The following is a 22017-nucleotide window of genomic DNA, read 5'->3' as shown; positions in this document are numbered from 1 at the left end:
GCGGAGCAGGCTCGAGGGGCCGTATGGCCGACTCCTGCTCCTATATCTTAGTGCTTATGTGCTTATGCAAGTATATCCTTCGTTAGGTAAGGAGACCAAAACTGTAAACAATACTCCAGGTGTGGTCTCACCAGGGCCCTTTATAATTGCAGTAAGACATCTTGGGGGAAAAATTCAGTTGGTTTGCACCTCCCGTTAGCGCCTTAAGAGGGCACTAATGGGCCGCAAAGCAACTAGAGCCACATGCGCGGCGATGTTTGCACCGCTCACGAAATTAACTAGACATTTTGCAGCGGCGCTAAACACTACCGCCACGATCTCCTGCGCCGGCTGATCGTGACGTCAGTCGAGTGTGTAACGCCCCGGACCAGATATTGAGTGGCGCACCCTGCCTTACCACCTGCCGCTAGCAATGACAGGTTGAGGGGAGCGTTTTGCAGTCAGGAAGGGACTGGGGCAGCGCTATTTAAAGGCGACAACTTCCTGTCTTTTTTGTTGGTGACATTTTTGCACCACGCATTCTGAGAGAGGGAGAGAGACTTCTGGAGAGATTCAACGCTGTGTGAAGGAGTTTTGGATACTGAGCAGCACTTTCCAGGTTCATTTTGATTTGCCCTTCCTTGTATCGATTTAGAAGAGACTGTGGGGGCTGCAATCTGAGCTCTTCGCTGGGTCTCTCCATTGTTCTTTCCAGCAGATTTGATGTACAGGTCTCTCCAGGCCAAGATTCAAGGCTGTAATGAGCAGGATGTGGATGGAGAGCAAGATCAACCCTCCCCTTTAAGAACTGGCCGGCGCCATTGTGTTCCATTGCTGACTGACATCACATGAGCTTCGCCAGCGCTCTGAGGTAGCGCTTCGCTCCTCGGCCTTTGCACCTTAAGACAGGTGTGAAGCGCCTGATTTAGCGCTCCAATCACCTCCAGAGGCGATAAAAGCCAAGTTTGCAGTCGGAGGTGATAATTAGCGCCTGGCGCTAATCTTTGCGCCCAGCCGATAATTGCGCCCCAAATGGGGTGATACTGAATTTCTCCCCCCTTTACTCTTATACTCACATTTTCTTGTAATAAAGGCCAACATACCATTTGCTTTCTTAATTGCTTGCTGTATCTGCATGTTAACTTTCAGTGATTTGTATACAAGGACACCCAGGTCCCTCTGAACACCAACATTTCCCAATCTCTCACCATTTAAAAAATACTCTGCTTTTCTATTTTTCCTACCAAAGTGGATAACTTCATATTTCTCCACATTATATTCCATTTGCCATGTTTTTGCCCATTCATTTAGCCTGTCTATATACCCTTGAAGCCTCTTTTCATTCTCCTCACAACTTACCTTCCCACCCAGCTTTGTATCATCAGCAAACTTGGATATGTTACATTTGGTCCCCTCATCCAAATCATTGATGTAGATTGTGAATAGCTGAGGCCCAAGTACTGATCCTTGCGGTCCCCCGAGTTACAACCTGCCAATCTGAAAATGACCCGTTTATTTCTACTCTCTGTTTTCTGTCTGTTTACCAATCCTCAATCCATGCTAATATATTACCCCCAATCCCATGAGCCCTAATTTTGTTTAATAACCTCTTGTGTGGCACCTTATTGAATGCCTTCTGAGAATCCAAATACTCTACATCCACTGGTTCCCCCTTATCTATTCTGCTAGTTCCAACCTCAAAAAACTCTAACAGATTTGTCAAACATGATTTCCTTTTCATAAATCCATGTTGACTCTGCCCAATCCTATTATTATTTTCTAAGCGTCCTGTTATCACATCCCGCATAATAGATTCTAGAATTTTTCCTACTAATATCGGGCTAACTGGCCTATAGTTCCCTATTGTTTCTCACCCTCCTTTCTTTAATTGCAGGGTTACATTTGCTACAGTCCAATCTACAGAGACCGTTCTAAAATCTAGGGAATTTTGGAAGATCAAAACCAACGCATCCACTATCTCTCTAGCCATCTCTTTTAACACCCTAAGATTTGGCTAGCAGGTCCAGAGAATTTATCGGCTTTCAGTCCCACTAACTTCTCCAGTACTACTTTTTTACTAATACTAATATCTTTCAGTTCCTCATTCGTGCTAGACCCTTGGTGTCCACAATTGTCAGAAAGTTTTTTGCATCTTCTTCTGTGAAGACAGACACAAAGGGCTGGATTTTGTCAATGGGGACGTGATGGAGGCGAGACTCCCACATTTTGGGTTGTAGTCCCGCCTCCATCGACTTGTGGCCAACCCACGCTATTTTCCCTTGATTGACCTTGTTAAGCCCACCCAGCGGGCTCAGCAGGCCAATTAAGGGACACCTGGTTACTGGTGATATCAGTGATTGACAATTCATCTGTCAAAAGCTTTTGACAGATGAAAAATCAACGTTTGACAGCTCTGTGAAGCTGTCAAACACTGACAATCTGTCTTCTAACTTGAGTCCTTCTACTCAGACTCAGTTAGAGATCTCTCCAGACCAGAAAGCAGAATGCTGCAGCTTTTGACATTTCAGCAGCCATTCTGCTTTCTGTGCCGGTGAGCTGAGGGACTCCCGAGAACTGAAGGAAGGAAGCCTGCAGGAGAAAGTAAAGGTAAGTAAAACTTATTAAAACACTTTACACTTACCTCACACACTTACCTCTGTACACATGCACCCATCACTCACCTGCACAATGGATATCTCAACCCCTCCAACCCCTTCAGACCAATGGTCCGCCTCGCTAACTTGGCATGGTTCGGAGCCGACGGGAAGCCCATACTTCAGGGCTAAAAATAGGGATTAGGCAAAAAACTGCCTGTTAACTATCGGTTAACAGGCAGTTAATTGGCACTAATCCCCTTCCCACCTCAGAGAGGCGGCTCCCAGCACAGGTCAGATACCCGCCTCCTGGGACATTGGCACGGAGGTGGGTTGGGGGCGGGATGGGTTCGTGCCCCCCGATTCTGCAATTTTCCCACCATTCCCACCTCCAAACCCACCTCCACGGGGCTTGGAAATTCGAGCCCAAAGTATTTGTTTAATTTCTCTGCCATTTCCTTATTCCCCATTATAATTTCTCCTGTCTTAGCCTGTAAGGGACCCACATTTACTTTCGCTAATCATTTCCTTTTTACATACCTATAGAAACTTTTACGGTCTGTTTTTATGTCTCTCAGTAGTTAACTCTCATAATCTATTTTCCCTTTCTTTATCAATTTCTTGGTCCTCCTTTGCTGAATTCTAAAATCCTCCCAATCCTCAGGCTTACTGCTCTTTTGGCAACATTATAAGCCTCTTCCTTTGACCTAAAACTATTGTTAACTTCTCTTGTTAGCCACAGCTGGACCACTTTTCCTGTGGAGTTTTTGTGCCTTAAAGGAATGTATATTTGTTGTGAATGATGTATTAATTCTTTAAATGCTAGCCATTGCTTGTCTACCATCATACTTTTTAAGGTAGTTTCCCAATCTACCTTAGCTAACTCACCCCTCATACCTATGTAGTTTCCTTTGTTTAGATTTAAGACCTTAGTTTCAGATTTAACTAAATCACTTTCAAACTTAATATAAAATTCTATCATATTATGGAGCCCCTTTACTACAAGGCGATCTTATCGAAACATGTAAGATTGTGAGGGGGCTTGATCGGGTGGATGCGGTGAGGATGTTTCCACTGATGGGTGAGACTAGAACTAGGGGGCATAATCTTAGAATAAGGGGCTGCCCTTTCAAAACTGAGATGAGGAGAAACTTCTTCACTCAGAGGGTAGTAAATCTATGGAATTTGCTACCTCAGAGAGCTGTGGAAGCTGCGACATTAAATAAATTTAAAACGGAGATGGACAGTTTCCTAGCAGATAAGGGAATAAGTGGTTACGGGGAGCGGGCAGGGAAGTGGACGTGAGTCTAAGTTCGGATCAGCCATGATCCTATTGAATGGCGGAGCAGGCCCGAGGGGCCGTATGGCCTACTCCTGCTCCTACTTCTTATGTTCTTATTAATTAACCCTTTCTCATTGCACAATAATAGATCTAAAATAATCTGCTCCTTATTTGGTTTCTCAACATACTGATCTAGAAAACTATTTTGTATACATTCCATGAATTCGTCCTCCACAGTATTACTGCAAATTTGGTTTGCCCAGTCTATATGTAGATTAAAGTCCCCCATGATTACTGTATTACCCTTATTACATGTGCCTCCAATTTCCTGATTTATACTCTGTCCTACATTACAACTGCTGTTTGGGAGCCTATAAACAACTCCCACCAATGTTTTCTGATCTTGCTGTTTCTTAGCTCCACCCAAACTGATTCTACTTCTTGATTTTCGGAGCTAAAATCCTTTCTCTCTACTGTCTTTATCCCATCTGTTATTATCCATTATTATCAGGGCTACTCCTCCTCCTTTGCCTATCTCTTCTAAAAGTTAAGTATCCTGGAATATTTAGTTCCCAACCTTGGTCACTTTGCAACCACATCTCCGTAATGGCTAATAGATCAAACCTATTAATTTCTACCTCCGTTATTAATTCATCTGTTTTGTTGCGGATGCTTCGCGCATTCAGATAGAGTGCCATTAGCTTTGACTTTTTTCTATTTTTCCCTGATGTTACTTTAGTCACTGATACCCTATTACCTTTGTTACTCTTGCTGTCCCTTTCTGACCCACTCTGCTTATTTTTACCCAAAACTCTGCTCTGTTCTAGAGCCTTGATGTTTCTCTCACTGCTTTTAAATTTACTCTTTCCTGAATCCTCCCACGCCCCACATTCATTAATGTAAAGCCCTGTCTACTGTCCTAGTTATTTGATTCACCAGGGCACTGGTTCCAGCCTGGTTTGAGTGGAGACCGTTCTAACGGAACAGCTCCCTCTTTCCCCAGTACTGGTGCCAGTGCTCCATGAAGCAAAACCCCTGCCTCCCACACTACCCTTTGAGCCACGCACTTAGGCCTAGAAATTCAGTGGGCTGCGCCACCAGTTAGCGCCCAAAGAGGGCACTTAGTGGGTTTAGCGCCACTGGCCATGCCTCCCGCGAAATTTAGCGGGGCGCTAATGGCGGCGTTAGCCGGTAGCGCTGTGCCGCCACCGATGACGTCATCGGTGTGCGCAGCGCTCCGCTACCGCCCCGATCGCCAAATTTGGTAGCGCCCCCCACTGTAACGCCGGTCGCAATTTGCGACCAGTTCAGGGGGGCCTACCTGCGGCGGTAGAGGCGCTGAGGTGCGGGGCGGCCATTTTTTTTGCTGGCCGCCTGCCAGCACCTCTTCGCGCAGCCGTCTCCGGCCTCCTGAGGCCCCCCCCAGCATTGTGCCGGCTGCCTCCCAAGAGCCCGGCACTTCTCCTCAGTGCCGGGCTCTTTTGCCGGCACTCGCGATCTCAGATCGTGCTGCAGCAGGCCCCTCCCCTTTAAGAAGGGGAGGAAGGCCTGCAGTACCGCAGCGCGCCATGCCGCAGTGTGTGGCGCTGCGGCACGTTGCGCTGCAACACGTTGCGCTGCGATTTTCAGTTGCTGCACCCCAAGACGGATGCGGGGCGCCTCGAGTAGCGCTGCGCTTCCGTTTGGGGCACTCAAACTGAATTTCCGGCGGGCGCTCGCGACTCCTTCCGGGGCGGTACTTCCGGCGCCATGGTGAGACTGGCGCCCCAAACAGGGCGCCACCGAATTTCTAGGCCTTAATCTTCTAATCTGCTTATCCCTATGCCAATTGGCGCGTGGCTCAGGTAATAATCCAGAGATTATTACCTTTGAGGTTCTGCTTTTTAATTTGGACCCCAACTCATCAAACTCTCTCAGCAGAACCTCATTCCTAGCCTTTGGTTCCTACGTGGACCAGAACAACTGGATCCTCCCCTTCCCACTCCAATTTCTTCTTCAGCCGCAAGGAGATGTCTTTAACCCTGGCAGGCAACACAAACTTCGGAACCCCCAGTCACGGCTGCAGAGAACAATATCCCTCTGACTATACTGTCCCCTACCACAACTACATTCCCTTTCACTCCCCCCACTTGAATGGCCTCCTGCACCATGGTGCCATAGTCAGTTTGCTCATCCATCTTGCAGGTTTTTCCCTCATCCACACAGGCAGCAAGAACCTCATACCTGTTGCACAAGGGCAAATGCTAAGGCTCCTCCAGCACTGCACCTGGGGTCCGCTTACCTGCCTGAGTTGCAGTCACACCCTCCTATCCCTGACTACTAACCAGACCTGTACCACTACCTAACCTAAGGAGTGTGACTGCCTCTTGGATCAAAGTGTCCAGGTAACTCTCCCCCCCCCACCCGATGCCCCACAAAGTCTGCACCTCAGACTCCAGCTCAACAACTCTGAGCTGAAGTTCCTCAAGGTGCAGGCACTTACTGTAAACGTGGTTGTCCGGGATCACAATGCTCTCCACAAACTCCCACATGCTGCAGTTGAGGCACACCACCTCCACTGCCATCCCTATATGACCTTGTTCTATTTAATTCAATTTGTATTTAAGTAACTTAGTTTCCAATTTAGTTTCTTGACTACTTAATTGATCTAGATTAAGTTATTCCCAAATGAAACACTCTGTTTAAGTGCACTCTGTTTAATTCCACTCCAAAGCCAATTAATAAATTTATCAATAATCAGTTAAAACTTATTTACAACAACACAATATTAGCTATTCACCCTTGTGCAATCCCTTAGTGCCCCTCGTTACAGTGCCTTTGCCTGCTCTAATGCTCCTACAAAGTGTTGGCCCAGTGGCTGCAGCACAGCGGGTAGAAGGCTACTGAATGTTCATGTGGTAGACTTCAGATGGCCTTGCAGGATGCCCTCGACCAGCTCTGGGCCTGGAAGGCCTGGCTTTAGACTGCACCACCTCAGCATGGGTGGCAGCAGTCTGGGCTGGCTGGATGACAGGCAACGACAAGGGCAATGGCAGAGTGCCAGTGGTGGGAGCAGGAATGCTGTCATCCTGAGAGAGGACAGCAGTTTCCTGCTCCACCAACCCACTGCCACTCCCCCAGGACAGCACCTCAGCATCACTACCAATCTGCTGGAGCACAGATTGCTGGCCTGCTGCGACACCGTGAAAGCCTGGTGGACGGTGGTCGACCCAGCCACGATGGCAGCAGTCAGAGCTTGAGTGGCATCAATCTGAGACTGCATGAGAGCAGTCTGAGAATCAATGGCACCGAGCATAGATTGCATTACAGCACTAAGACTTTGCGTGGCTTCCACCTGTGCTGCAATGGAAGCTGCGACATCACCCATCACACGTGGAGTGAGGTCTGGGTCGCCACAGTCTCTCTGGGAGTCCACCATCCTTTGTGGACTGCAAATGATGGGCTCCATGTTGTGTGCAGAGTCTGTGCAATGTTGGAGGCGGACACCTCCACGCTCCTTCCCATTGCCGGGAGGCTCTCCGGCACCCTTGCCTTTGCACCTATCATCTCAGTGTGCATGGCCATCACCCTTCTTCTAAATGCCTCCCCATCAACGTCCACATCTGAGTCCTGTGCAGCAGAACTCACGCGCGAACTCGCCCTCCGGGGAGCTGTCCCCCAAGCTACACCTTCCCCCTGGCCTTGCTGCAGCCTACTCATCCGCCGTGCATCACCCTGTGCAGATCCCACTACTGTACTAGCCTCTAAAGAAAGCATAGTACCAGTATGTGAGCCAGTATCTGGGCAATAAATGCTGACCTTACCACATCCTATAAATGAATTTTAAAAAACCTGGTGCCTGCGGGCAAGAAATGCAGTGATGCGATGTGTTCTTCCTCCTCCTCTTCTTCCGCCTCACTCTCTATTGTACCCTCAGGGACAGGTTGCTCAGCTGCTTGCTCATTATCTGAATGCATAAAGGCACAAGAGTCAGGTTAAGATGAAGGGAGAAAGGCATGCATGCAGCACGATCAGCTGGAAATTGGGAAAGGCTTGTGGGGTGAGGAGGAAGTGGGATGTGAGAAGAAGGAGTAGGGATGAACATACCGTTGTTGTCCCCAAGCGGGTCAACGTCACCGGTGGCCATGGCGCCGACCACCTGGTGCTCAATGATTTGCAGCACTCTTTCCTCCAGCTCAGAGAGTGGTTGAATGTCAGGTTGTCCCCTGCCTGTGCGCTCCTGCTCCCTCCTGTTGTGAGTGACTTTGGCCTGCAATGACCAAAGCTGTCATGGACAGATGCATCTGCAACAAGTAGATTGATGAGGATGAGGTCAAGTAGGTTTTTCCCTCGTGTTGGTTCTCTCACCACCTGCTGCAGGCCCAGTCTGGCAGCTATGTCCTTCAGGACTCGGCCAGCTCGATCAGTAGTGGTGCTACCGAGCCACTCTTGGTGATGGACATTGAAGTCCCCCACCCAGAGTATATTCTTTGCCCTTGCTACCCTCAGTGCTTCTTCCAAGTGGTGTTCAACATGGAGGAGTACTGATTCATCAGCTGAGGGAGGGCAGTAGGTGGTAATCGGCAGGAGGTTTCCTTGCCCATGTTTGACCTGATGCCATGAGACTTCATGGGGTCCGGACTCAGGAGTCACTGTTGAGGGCTCCCAGGGCTACTCCTTCCTGACTGTATACCACTGTGCCACTACCTCTGATGGGTCTGTCCTGCTGGTGGGAAAGGACATACCCAGGGATGGTGATGGAGGAGTCTGGGATATTGGCTGAAAGGTATGATTCTGTGAGTATGACTATGTCAGGCTGTTGCTTGACTAGTCTGTGGGACAGCTCTCCCAATTTTGGCACAAATCCCCAGATGTTAGTGAGGAGGACTTTGCAGGGTCGACTGGGCTGGGTGTGCCTTTGTCGTGTCTGAAGCCAGTGCCGAGTTTGATGCCAGGTGTCTGTCTGGTTTTACTCTTATTATTGTAAGAGGTGAGAATAATTTTTGTAAATATATATACAGTATCTATTACGTCTGTGAATAATTGAGACACGGACTGCAGGAGTGGAACAAAATAAGTCTTTACTGGCGGAAGTCAATTTTGAAACTAAAAACACAGAGGCTCACTAGCGCCTTTTATACAGGGGTGGTCACTGCCGGTATTGCAGTCTGAGACCAGTTATTCGCTTAAAGGTGCATACACAACAATTCCTCCCCTTTTAGATAAACAGTACATAACATTCATTTAACAACTAAATGATAACTAATTACAATCACAATTACGGTTGCTAGATACATTGGTTAAGTTTAAACAATTATAAGTTCAGCCTTTGAGGAGGCTTCCTGATTCTGTCTGGATAACGCCTCTTTGGGGTCTCAGGTTCTTCTGGCAATGTTGAGTTGAGATCAATGTCGTTGTTTGGTTCATCTGCTTCCAATATCACCGATTCTGCGGTAGCTGCAATTGGTATGTCGATTTAATTGCCAGGTGTATCAGATCGTGGTGTGGAGTTGATGTTTTCCAGTGACTCTAGAATCTGGTCAGCATGGCGTCTTACAATGCTCTCTCCAACGTCCACGGTATACATGAGAGGTCCTTGCCGTGTACAAATCGTTCCTGGCTGCCATTTCTCAGTGCAGTAGTCCCGGGCCAAAACTGGTTGACCTATCTTAAAACTCCTGATCGGCCTTTCATTCATATTCTGAAACTGCCTGTTCTCCACATCTCTTTGGACGTTTGGCTTAACCAAATCCAAGCGGCATCGTAGTCTTCGATTGAAGAACATCATGGCTGGGGTTTGGTTGGTAACCGCATGTGTCGCATTCCGGTAGGCAAACAAGAAGTTGTCCACCTTGTGTTGTAGGGGTATATCTTCATTACACATTGCCTTGATAGCCTTCTTGAATGTTTGGACAAACCTCTCGGCCAATCCATTAGTGGCTGGATGATATGGGGCAGATGTGTAGTGCTTAACACCATTGTTCTTTAAGAACCTCCGGAACTCTTCAGACACAAACTGTGGTCCATTGTCAGAGCAAATCTGTTCAGGCAGCCCATTCCTGGCGAATATGGTTCATAAAACTGTGATAGTTTTTTCCGTGGTGGTTGAGGACATTTTTATTACCTCTGGCCACTTTGAATGTGCATCTACCGCAATTAAAAACATCTAGTCCATGAAGGGACCAGCAAAAGCAATGTGCACCCTTTGCCATGGAGATGAGGGCCACTCCCATGGATGCAGAGGAGCTTGTGGTGGGGCGTTTTGGATCTTCTGGCATCCTGCACAGCTCTTGGTCATCTCTTCGATTTCTCTATCGATTCCCGGCCACCACACAAACGCTCTGGCTAAGTTCTTCATTTTTACCCCACCCAGATGACCCTCATGAAGCTCACTGAGCACTCTATCCGTCAACTTAGGTGGAATTACTACTCTGGATCCACACATCAAGGTTCCTCTGCACACTGACAGCTGTTCTCTTCTCGGCGAGAATGCTGGCAGCAGTGGTTCGCCATGTGCTGGCCATCCCTTCACCGTTAAATCATAGACCCGTGATAGTGTCGGGTCATTCTGTGTTTCCTTTTCTATGTTTGCATTCGTCAGAGGGATACATTCGACTATGGTCAAGTGGAATAACTCCATTGGATCCACTGCAAGGTCTTCTTCTTCCACCGTCGGCAACGGTAGGCGTGACAATCCATTAGCATTTCCATGCTGTTTAGTTCCTTTGTACTCGATGTCATATTGGTGTGCCCCTAGGAAAAGGGACCATCTCTGCAGCCGTTGCGCTGTCATTATCGGCACGCCCTTCTGAGGGTTGAAAATGGAGACAAGAGGTTGATGATCGGTTAGTAGAGTAAATTTTTGACCGTGCAGGTAGTGATTGAACTTCTTCACCCCCCACACTAGGCTGAGGGCCTCTCTGTCAATCTGAGCGTAGTTACGCTCGGCAGAAGTTAACGAGCGTCACGCAAAAGCTATCGGCCTCTCTAAACCATCAAGGAATTTATGTGACAGTACCGCCCCAATGCCGTAGGGAGACTCATCACACGCCAGTCTGATCGGCAGTGCTGGGTTGTAGTGAGCCAATACTTCCCTTGAAGTGATTAAGTCCTTACTCTTCTGAAAAGCACGCTTACAATCATCGCTCCATTTCCATGCTACCCCCGTTCGTAGCAGGGTGTTCAGTGGGTGCAAAATTGTCAACAAATTCGGCAAAAACTTATGATAGTAATTCACCAATCCGAGGAATGACCTCAGTTGCGACACATTTTCAGGCGCTGGGGCCTTAACAACCGCTTCAATTTTGTCAGGGGACTTATGTAACCCCTCTTCATCAATCACGTGGCCACAATACGATATCTGTTTCTTAAAAAATTCGCACTTGGGGCGGTTGGCTCGCAGCCCATGTTCCCGTAGTCTAGTGAGCACCTGTTCTAGGTTGTTAAGGTGTTCACTGTCATCTTCACCTGTCACAAGGATGTCGTCCAAGTAACACTGAGTCCCCGGAATCCCTTGCAGGACTTGTTCCATCGCTCTTTGCCATATCGCCGGAGCCGATGCTACTCCGAATACCAATCGATGATACTGGTAAAGACCTTTGTGAGTGTTTATCGTGAGATACTTCCTAGAGGATTCTTCAACCTCCATCTGCAAATATGCTTGTGCTAGGTCAATTTTTGTAAAACGCTTCCCTCCAGACAGTGAGGCGAAGATGTCTTCTATCCTTGGAAGAGGACATTGTACTGTGTGAAGGACTGGGTTCACCGTCACCTTGAAATCCCCACAGATGCGAATCTTCCTTGGCTCCCCGGACTTATTGCTTAACGATTTCGTCATGACAGGAACGATGGGTGTCGCCCACTCGCTCCAGTCTACCTTAGATAACACGCCTGCATTCTCCAGATTCTCCAGCTCTGCCTCAACGGCTGGGCGAATTGCATATGGTACCGGTCTTGCTTTGAAAAACTTGGGAACTGCATTCTCTTCTATTTTTATCGAGGCGGTTACGCTTTTAAGCGTGCCCAGTTCTTGTTGAAATACCTCTTTGGCGTTAGCTAAGATTGTTGACAATCGTCCAGGAGTGACGTCTTCATCTTTTTTACCGTCCACCGTCATTGCATGAATGGAGTGCCAATCTAAGTTTATCTTCCTGATCCATTCCCGTCCCAATAACGGTGGTCCACCATTTGGCAGTATGTAGAGATACAATTTCCGTATTTTCTTGCCGTTGTATTCGACAGGCACCCTTATTTTTCCTCTGGGGTATACTTTTTGCCCCATATACGTTGTCAAGACGATGGATGTCTCTCTCAAGGGTATGTGTGAAAATAGCCGCTCGTAGTCTCGTTGATTCATGACGGTTAGCGCTGATCCTGTATCCAATTCCATTTTAACTTGGGACCCTGCTATCGTGAGGGTGACCCAAATGGTTCGGTGATCCTCTTTTGCGATTACATTGTGAAGTTTGAGACAGCTTAGTCTCCTGTTCCCGGATTCACTATCGCTCATCTGGTCTTCGGAACTACTGTCCGTCATCTTTTGTACTTTCTTGTACGGTTCCTTAGTAGCCTTTTTGTTGTCGCTGGTCTTCTTCCCAGACCTGCAAACTCGTGCAATGTGTCCCATCTTCCCGCATTGCCTGCATATTTTGTCTTTGGACCAGCAGTCCTTCTGGTCATGGTTAGTTCTGCCGCAGCGATAACATTTTGCAAATCCCCGTGTCATTTCGTGGGTGCCATATTCCTGTGGTTTTTGTTGAATTTCTGCAGCTCCCCTGGCTGCTGCTTCATGCGATACTGCCACACTGAAAGCCTTATCTAGCGTCAGCTCTTTCTCTGAGAGTAGCTTCTTCTGTGTTCCTTCACTCAGGAGTCCACAGACAAATTTGTCCCGTAGGGTATCTGCCAGTCCTGCTCCGAACTGGCAGTGCTTTGATAGCTTGCGTAGTTCCGTAAGATACTCAGCATTGCTCTCATCTTTGTGCTGAGTTCTCCTGTGGAATTTAAATCTTTCTGCTATCAACAGCGGTGCAGGGTTTAGGTGTTCCTGTAGGACAGCAACAATTTCGTTAAAACTCTTCGCCTTCGGTTTGGCTGGAGTAATCGGGTCCTGCAATAGGCTGTACGTTCTAGCGCCCATTAAGTTTAGCAATATCGATGCCTTTTTCTCCTCTGCTATTTCGATTGCCTCGAAACATACCTCGACTCTTTCCACATACGTGGTCCAGTCCTCTATTGTATTATCAAAAGCAGTGATACAGCCAGTCTTCGGCATCTTGCAAATCTAAAATGGTGCCTCCCGCGCTTTGCCTTCTTCCCCGATTTAACAAAATGGCACCTCCCGCGCTTTGCCTTCTTCCCCGCTGTTGTTAGCGCTGCTTTCCATGGTTTCTTGCGCGTTTAATATTTTTTCTTTTTTCTTTTCCCATCGTGGAGCGGACCCTCTGGGACACTTCCCTCCCTCTTCTTAGGTCCGAACGCTGCCCAGCTTCAAAGCACCGGCCGCGCCCTGTGTGCTCCACCCTCTCTCTCTCTCTTTGCTTCCCGACTCGCTGGCCGGCCCCGTTGAAAAGCCACCCGATCGAGCTCTAGCCCGCCGCAGCCCAGGAAGGATCAGTGCACTACCTGCCACCAGCCCGATTAGCTGGGAAACCACAGACCGGGGAACCAAGCCTGGCTCTTGACAGTCTCTCCTGCAAGTTTTCAATCCGATGATTTGGAGGGCGGTTGCCCACGGTCGACGCCCGTTTCTCGAGTTTCTTTGGATTTTCTTTTTTTCTTTTCTTCTGGCTTCGACCTTCAGTAACGTCGTCTGAGGTGCTGCCGAGTTGCAGGTAAGTTCGTTTCTTACTCGTCACCAATATTACATCCGTGAATAATTGAGACACGGACTGCAGGAGTGGAACAAAATAAGTCTTTACTGGTGCAAGTCAATAGTGAAACTAAAAACACAGAGGCTCACTAGCGCCTTTTATACAGGGGTGGTCACTGCCAGTATTGCAGTCTGAGACCAGTTATTCTCTTAAAGATGCATACACAACAGTATCCACCCATTTTACAGAGAGAAAGAAAGAACTTAGATTTATATAGCATCTTTCACATTCTTGGGACATCCTAAAGTGTTACACAGCTAATAAAGTACTTTTAAAATGTTATCTTGTAGACAAATGCAGCAACCAATTTGTGCACAGCAAGGTTCCTTAAACACCAATGAGATAAATGACCAGATAATCTGTTTTGGTGGTGTTGGTTGACGGACAAATGTTTGCCAAGAAACCAGGAGAACTTCCCTGCTCGTTTTCAAATAGTGCCATGGAATCTTTTACATGCTCCTCAGAGGGCAGATAGGGCCTCAGTTTACCATCTCATCTGAGAGATGGCATCTGCAACAGTGCTGCAGTCCCTCCTTATGTGCTTTGGAGTGGGGCTTGAACCTGTGACCTTCTGCCTGAAAAGCAAGAGTGCTCCAACTGAGCCAAAGCAGACAATCTAATGCAAGGTCTGTAGCTTATGGTGAGAGAAAGCTATTGATTAATAAAGGTTTTGTGATGAAATATGCCATTCATCACTCATCTGTATTCTCTGTGTGATTGTGCCTGTGACTGTGGTTTAGTTTCAGTTTCATTTCCCTTACCTCAGTTCCGTTTCCTCACCTTGTATTGTATTGTGTGTAGGGCTCTGCCCATACCTGGCCCCTATGTAAGCAGGCTCAGCGTGCCTCACATCCAGTACTGCAGACCTCTGGATGGAAGACACCTCTCCACTGTGTGTTACCTTCTAAGTTAATAAAAGCCTTGTTTTGTTCCGCTAACATTGAGTCTCGGATTTAGTGAGGCACATCAATTTTATTAACTTACTTTTCAACACAATGGATCAACTCTTGAAACCCGAACGTTTGGATTTGGACCAGCATGCTTCGGACGCATCGGCACGCTTCGGACACTGGTTTATGTGTATGGAATTCTTCCTGGACAATTCCGCAGTCGTCACAGGCGCTATGGACGCTGAAAGTATGAAACTCGGAATCCTGCGGAATTGGGTAAGCCACAGGGTTTACCCCCTCATCCAAGACGCTGACACGTACCCGGCCGCCTGCGACATCTTAAAGGTGCATTACCAGCAGCCTACGAATGAGGTGTATGCTAGGCATCTGCTCGCTACTCACGCACAGCGACCTGGGGAATCGCTGGATGAGTTCCTAGTCACCCTGAAAACGCTTGGCAAAGACTGCAAGTGCCAAGATGTAAAAGCCGCAGTGTACACTGACGAGCTTGTTCGCGATGCCTTCATCAGAAAACTCAACCTCACTTACAATGAGGACAAGTGCGTTTACAACACCACGCGCCTCTGCATACTAGGCAGCGTGGTGGAGAATGGGGAAATCGGACCAGACCCCGACCGATTGAGCCCCCTACGGGAGCTGCCCCTGCCCAACACTCCCAAAGCCCTGAAAAGGTGCCTGGGGTTATTTTCTTATTATTCCCAATGGGTCCCCAACTACTCCGACAAAGCCCGCCCCCTCTTGAAAGCATCCTATTTTCCGCTCTCTGCTGAGGCCCACGCCGCCTTCAAAAGCATTAAGCGGGATATTGAGCGGGCCACGCTACAGGCAGTGGACGAGAACACTCCCTTTCAAGTGGAAAGTGATGCGTCTGACTTTCCCTTGGCGGCCACCCTCAACCAGGCGGGGCGGCCCGTAGCTTTCTTCTCGAGGACCCTCCAAGGGCCCGAGATCAGACACTCCTCCGTGGAAAAAGAGGCCCAAGCCATCGTGGAGGCAGTGCGCCACTGGCGCCACTACCTAGCCGGCAAACGCTTCACCCTACTTACCGACCAGCGGTCGGTAGCGTTTATGTTCAATAATAAACAGAGGGGGAAGATTAAAAATGATAAGATTCTTAGGTGGCGGATCGAGCTCTCCACCTTCGATTATGACATCATTTACCGGCCAGGGGCCCTTAACGAATCCCCCGACGCCCTCTCACGAGGGATGTGTGCCAGCGCCACCGGGGATCGGCTACAGACCCTCCACAACGACCTCTGCCACCCAGGGGTCACGCGGCTGTTCTACTTCATAAAGTCCCGTAACTTACCGTACTCGATTGAGGAAGTTCGGTCTCTGACCAGGAACTGCCGCACTTGCGCTGAGTGCAAGCCTCGGTTCTACCGCCCAGATAGAGCCCACTTAATCAAAGCTACATGGCCCTTTGAGCGGCTCAGCTTAGACTTCAAGGGCCCCCTCCCGTCCGTTGACCGCAATGCTTACTTCCTGAACATTGTGGACGAATACTCCCGTTTCCCATTCGCCTTCCCCTGCCCAGACATGACCAGCGCCACGGTCATTAAATGCCTCAACAGCCTGTTCTGCCTGTTCGGTATGCCGAGCTACATCCATACGGATAGGGGGGCGTCCTTCATGAGTGAAGAGCTACGCCAGTACATGCTGTCCAGGGGGATCGCCACGCGCCGTACCACCATCTACAACCCCCGGGGTAACGGTCAAGTGGAGCGAGAGAACGGGACAGTATGGAAAGCAGTCACTCTAGCTCTAAGGACCAAGGGCCTCCCTATCTCCAGCTGGCAGGAAGTCCTCTCAGATGTGCTCCATTCGATACGGTCGCTATTGTGTACTGCCACTAATGCCACGCCTCATGAATGAATGTTTGTCTTTCCCCGGAAATCCACCTCAGGCGTATCCATGCCGTCATGGCTCTCCACCCCAGGTCTGGTATTCGTGCGAAGGCATGTGAGGGGCCACAAGACGGACCCTCTCGTGGAGTCAGTGCACCTACTCCACGCCAACCCCCAATACGCGTATGTCCGGCACGCCGACGGAAGGGAGGACACCGTGTCCATAAAAGACGTCGCCCCAGCCGGTAACGACAACAACCACGACAACAGCAGCAACAACGATCACAGCAACTCTTACCCACCCACTACTCTTTCATCACCCCCGGAAGAACATCGACCAACGGTACCCCCACCAACTACCCCTTCAACAACCCTGGCGGCGCCCCCGGCAGAGACCCAGGAGGCCACCGAGGACACCCAGCCGACACCCACGGCACCACAACAGCCACGTCGGTCACAGAGGACTATCAAACCCCCGAACAGACTAAATCTATAGAAGGGGTGAATGTGATGAAATATGCCATTCATCACTCATCTGTATTCTCTGTGTGATTGTGCCTGTGACTGTGGTTTAGTTTCAGTTTCATTTCCCTTACCTCAGTTCCGTTTCCTCACCTTGTATTGTATTGTGTGTAGGGCTCCGCCCATACCTGGCCCCTATGTAAGCAGGCTCAGCGTGCCTCACATCCAGTACTGCAGACCTCTGGATGGAAGACACCTCTCCACTGTGTGTTACCTTCTAAGTTAATAAAAGTCTTGTTTTGTTCTGCTAACATTGAGTCTCGGATTTATTGAGGCACATCAGGTTTATAATAGTTTAAGGCTGGGACATCACTTTCCTTGGGCTTGAAAAGATTGTGGGGTTAGATGCGTATTTGCTGGGGCACACAAGCATTATTACCTACAATACGTGCACAATTCCTCATTTGATTTACAACCGCACAGTGCATCTGTACATGTTCAGGGTCCAAATGCTCAAATTACAATGATGCAAGTCTGTGGGTTTAACTTAATCTGCTTGCTTTAGCTGCTAAAGTGCACCTGTCTGTGTCAAGACAGGAACTCATCCATTGAATCCACTGAGTGATTTACTTCAAATTTCAGAGCAAGTTCCCTTACTTATTGGAGACATCCTGCATTATGTGTGCTTAAGTAGGTAATGACCAAAACTCTTAACAAATCATGTACAGAATGGACTCAAATAGTGCACCCTCTGCACAAGCTGAACATTGCATTGTGAAACATAAACATAAAATGCTGGAAATACAGAGGCAGTTAGTCAGTATCTGTAAGAACAAAAGACAAATTAATGTTTTGGGTGCATATCTTTATATTGAAATAAATTATGTTGCTAAATCTATAGTTATCATCATAGAGGAGAAATTCTGGTACTGCTTTGCTTCTTTATCAATATATAAGCTGAGGCCTTATCAATTTTTTCTTATGTCCTGGGGTATGCAGAACTTTGGTGAGATCAGAGAGATGAATGCATCATGGCTGCTGCCAGGATAGCGGGCATTGACGGCAAGGATGTGCTGTCTGTGGTTGCACACTAACTGTACGTTCAGAGAGTGGAAGCCTTTGCGGTTGCGGAAAGCCTCTGCATTTTCATGAGGTGCCTGCAATGCCACCTGCGTGCAGTCAATGGCGCCCTGAACCATGGGGAAGCCCGCTATCCTAACAAAGCCACATGCTCATTCATGCTGTTTGCCTCGGGCCATGGGGAATGAGATGTACTCCCTTCTCCTTTTGTATAGAGCATTTGTGACCTCCTAGATGCAGCAATGGGCAGCGAACTGGGAGATGTTCGCAATATCCCGGTGAAGCCTGAAAGGAGCCGCTGGCGTAGAAATTGAGAGCCACTGTCACCTTCACTGCCACCAACAGAGACGTCCTGGTCTTGAGCAGAGGTTGGAGCTCTGGTTGCAGGAGGTGGCAGAGCTCTGTGACCACCTCCTTGCTGAAACGGAGCCTTCTAAAACACTGCTCCTCGGACAGGTGAATGTATGAGAATTGCTCCCGGAATACCCTGGGAGGGTAAGGTCTCCTGTGCAGAGCTCTGTTGGCCTTCCTCCCTCTGGCCATGTTTTCCACCCTCTCTCTCTCCGTCTCCACTGCCTCCGATGGTAGGCCCCCTGCCAATTCAGCCCCCATTAAATCTTCTAAATGTGGTAGTAACAAAGGTTACAGAAATGGGAACCTGAAAAGTCTTGCTGATGACCAAAACTCCTTCAAGTAGGACAGCGTTAAATGTCTCCAGACGCCTCTCTCCCTCTCAACCTGCGTATGCGGAATTGATTGCTGACAGGAAAAAGCAGGAAGCGCACGCCTTTAACTAGCACTCCCCCAGCTCCCAGCTGACTGCAAACTGTCCCCCTCTACCTGTTGTTCCTAGTGGCAGGCGCTGAGGCAGGGGGTGAGAATCAATTTCTGGTCCAGGTAGCTACCAGGGCGATGCACACTTGGATGATGTCACCATCTCCGGGCGCAGGAGATCGTGGCAGTAGTGTTTAGCGCCACCGCAAACCGCCAGGTCAATTTTGCGGGCAGCGCTATAATCACCGCGCACAGGCAGAAAGTCGTTAGTGCCCCATTAGCACCCTCAGAGGTACTAATGGGCGGCGCTAACCAACTAAATTTTTCCCCCATGGACTCAGGAATTGGAAGTACAATATCATAATTTGTGGACGACCCAAAATTGGGGTGTATAATTAATACAGAGGAGGACTGTGCCAAAATACAGGAAGACATTAATAAACTTGCAGGGAGGGTGTATAATTGGCAAATGAAATTCAATATAGCTAAGTGTGAGGTGGTACATTTTGGTAGGAAGAATAAGGAGGCCACATACTCCTTGGAAAATAAATGTCTAAATGGGGTAGAGGAGCAGATGGATCTGGGGGTACAGATACACAAATCACTAAAAGTAGCAACACAGGTTAATAAGGCCATAAAAAAGCAAACAAAGCACTGGGGTTCATTTCTAGAAGGATAGAATTGAAAAGCAGGGAAGTTATGTTAAGCTTGTATAGAACCTTGGTTAGACCACACTTGGAGTACTGTGCACAGTTCTGGTCTCCATATTATAAAAAGGATATAGAGGCACTGGGGAAGGTGCAAAAATGATTTACTAGGATGATACTAGAACTGAGAGGTTATACCTATCAGGAAAGATTGAACAAGCTGGGGCTCTTTTTTCCAGGAAAGAGAAGACTGAGTGACCTGATAGAGGCCTTTAAGATTACGAAAGGGTTTGATAGAGTAAGCATAGAGAAGAAGTTTCCACTTGCGGCGGAGACCAGAACTAGGGGCTATAAATATAAGATAGTCACTAATAAATCCAGTAGGGAATTCTGGAGAAACTTCTTTGCCCAGAAAGTGGTTAGAATGTGAAACTCGCTACCACAAGGCGTAGTTGAGGTGAATAGATAGATGCATTTAAGGAGAAGCTAGAGAAACACATGAGGGAGAAAGGAATCGAAGGAAATGTTGATGGGGTTAGATGAAGAAGGGTGGGAGGAGGCTCATGTGGAGCATAAGCACTGGCATGGACCTGCTGGGCCCAATAGCCTGTTTCTGTGCTGGTAATACTATGTAATAAATGAGGCAAAAATGTAATGACACAATGATAATATAGAGCTACTGTAAATTATATTAGTGATGCCGTAAAATAATGCAGAATACCACAAAGCCTAACAGACACCATACAGGTACTGAGTAGTAAGGGTACATTGGCCAGGAAATTCCTTAGAGCTGCTCCTGCTCCTCTGGCATTGCTTCACCAGAAGTGCGGCGGAAACCCTGTTTACACATGTATATGAGGTTTCTGCCACACTTCTGGCGAAGTAACGCCAGCAGAATGGGAGAGGCTCCTAGGAATTTCTCAGCCAGTGTGCTACAGTTGCAGTGCATCCCTCAATTTCTCATAGAAGCATAGAAATTTATGGCACAGAAGGAGGCCATTTGGCCCATCATGTCTGTACCGGCCGAAAAAGAGCTACTCAACCTAATCGCACTTTCCAGCTCTTGGTCCGTAGCCTTATAGGCTACAGCACTTCAAGTGCATATCCAAGTACTTTTTAAATGTGATGAGGGTTTCTGCCTCTACCACCCTTTCAGGCAGTGAGTTCCAGATCCCTGCCACCCTCTGGGTGAAAAATGTTCTCCTCAACTCCCCTCTAATCCTTCTACTAATTACTTTAAATCTATGCCCCCTGGTTATTGACCTCTCTGCTAAGGGAATTAGGTGCTTCCTATCCACTCTATCTAGGCCCCTCACAGTTTTATACACCTCAATTAAGTCTCCTCTCAGCCTCCTCTGTTCCAAAGAAAACAACCCCAGCCTATCCAATCTTTCGTCATAGCTAAAATTCTCCAGCCCTGCTAACATCCATGTAAATCTCTTCCATAACCTCTCTAGTGCAATCACATCTTTCCTGTAATGTGGTGACCAGAACTGTACACAGTGCCCTAGCTGTGGCCTAACTAGTGTTTTATACAGTTCAAACATAACCTCCCTGCTCTGACATTCTGTGCCTCAGCTAATAAAGGAAAGTATCCCGTATGCCTTCTTAACCACCTTATCTACCTGTCCTGGTACCTTCAGGGATCTGTGGACATGCACTCCAAGGTCTCTCTGATGCTATACACTTCTCAGTATCCTACCATTTATTGTGTATTCCCTGGACATGTTAGCCCTCTCCAAATGCATTACCTCACACTTCTCCAGATTGAATTCCATTTGCCACTTTTCTGCCCACCCGACCAGTCCATTGATATCTTCCTGCAGTCTGCAGCTTTCTTCCTCACTATCAACCACACAGACAATTTTTGTATCATCTGCAAACTTCTTAATCATGCGCTCTACATTGAAGTCTAAATCATTGATATATACCACAAAAAGCAAGGGACCTAGTACTGAGCCCTGCGGAACCCCACTGGAAACAGCCTTCCAGGCACAAAAACACCCATCAACCATTACACTTTGCTTCCTGCCACTAAGCCAATTTTGGGTCCAATTTGCCACTTTCCCTTGGATCCCATGGGCTTTTACTTTTCTGACCAGTCTGCCATGTGGGACCTTGTCAAAAGCCTTGCTAAAATCCATGTAGACTACATCAAACGAGCTACCCTCATCGACCCTCCTTGCTAAATCCTCACAAAATTCAATCAAGTTAGTCAGACATGACCTTCCCTTAACAAATCCATGCTGTCTATCCTCGATTAATCACTAGAACTTTTTTGAAGTCCATCGCAATTCAAAATATTTCCAATTGGTTTTAACTAATAAAATAAAAATGATTTTATTTTAGGTTGTGTGTTACTTTAACAAAGACCTTTTTAGACATACTGGAGCAGATTCAAACTAATTCTTCTCACCAAATAAGTCTTTCAAGCATTGGAAAAGCCACAGAAAGACTAAAGTTATATTAAACCTCAACACACAGAGACAAAGGGAAACACAATATGGTAATCAACACAAGCATCCCAAATGATAAAGTTGCAAATTTATTGTACACTTAACCTACACTTTCTCTCTGTATGCTGACTTAA

At 47.7% G+C, this 22017-nt stretch overlaps 1 protein-coding gene across 1 annotated transcript in view; it reads left to right on the top strand.

Annotated features, from left to right (window-relative positions):
• Positions 1–22017, top strand: part of sgpp2 (sphingosine-1-phosphate phosphatase 2) — a 46384-nt gene that overhangs the window by 6210 nt on the left and 18157 nt on the right. The window lies entirely within an intron of this gene.

This window comes from Somniosus microcephalus, chromosome 6 (genome assembly GCF_052327205.1).
Source record: "Somniosus microcephalus isolate GS21.2 chromosome 6, FLI_Smic_1.0, whole genome shotgun sequence".
NCBI classification, from domain to species: Eukaryota; Metazoa; Chordata; class Chondrichthyes; order Squaliformes; family Somniosidae; genus Somniosus; species Somniosus microcephalus.
Note: the sequence above shows the minus strand (reverse complement) of the source record. Positions and strands in the feature narration are given on the sequence as shown.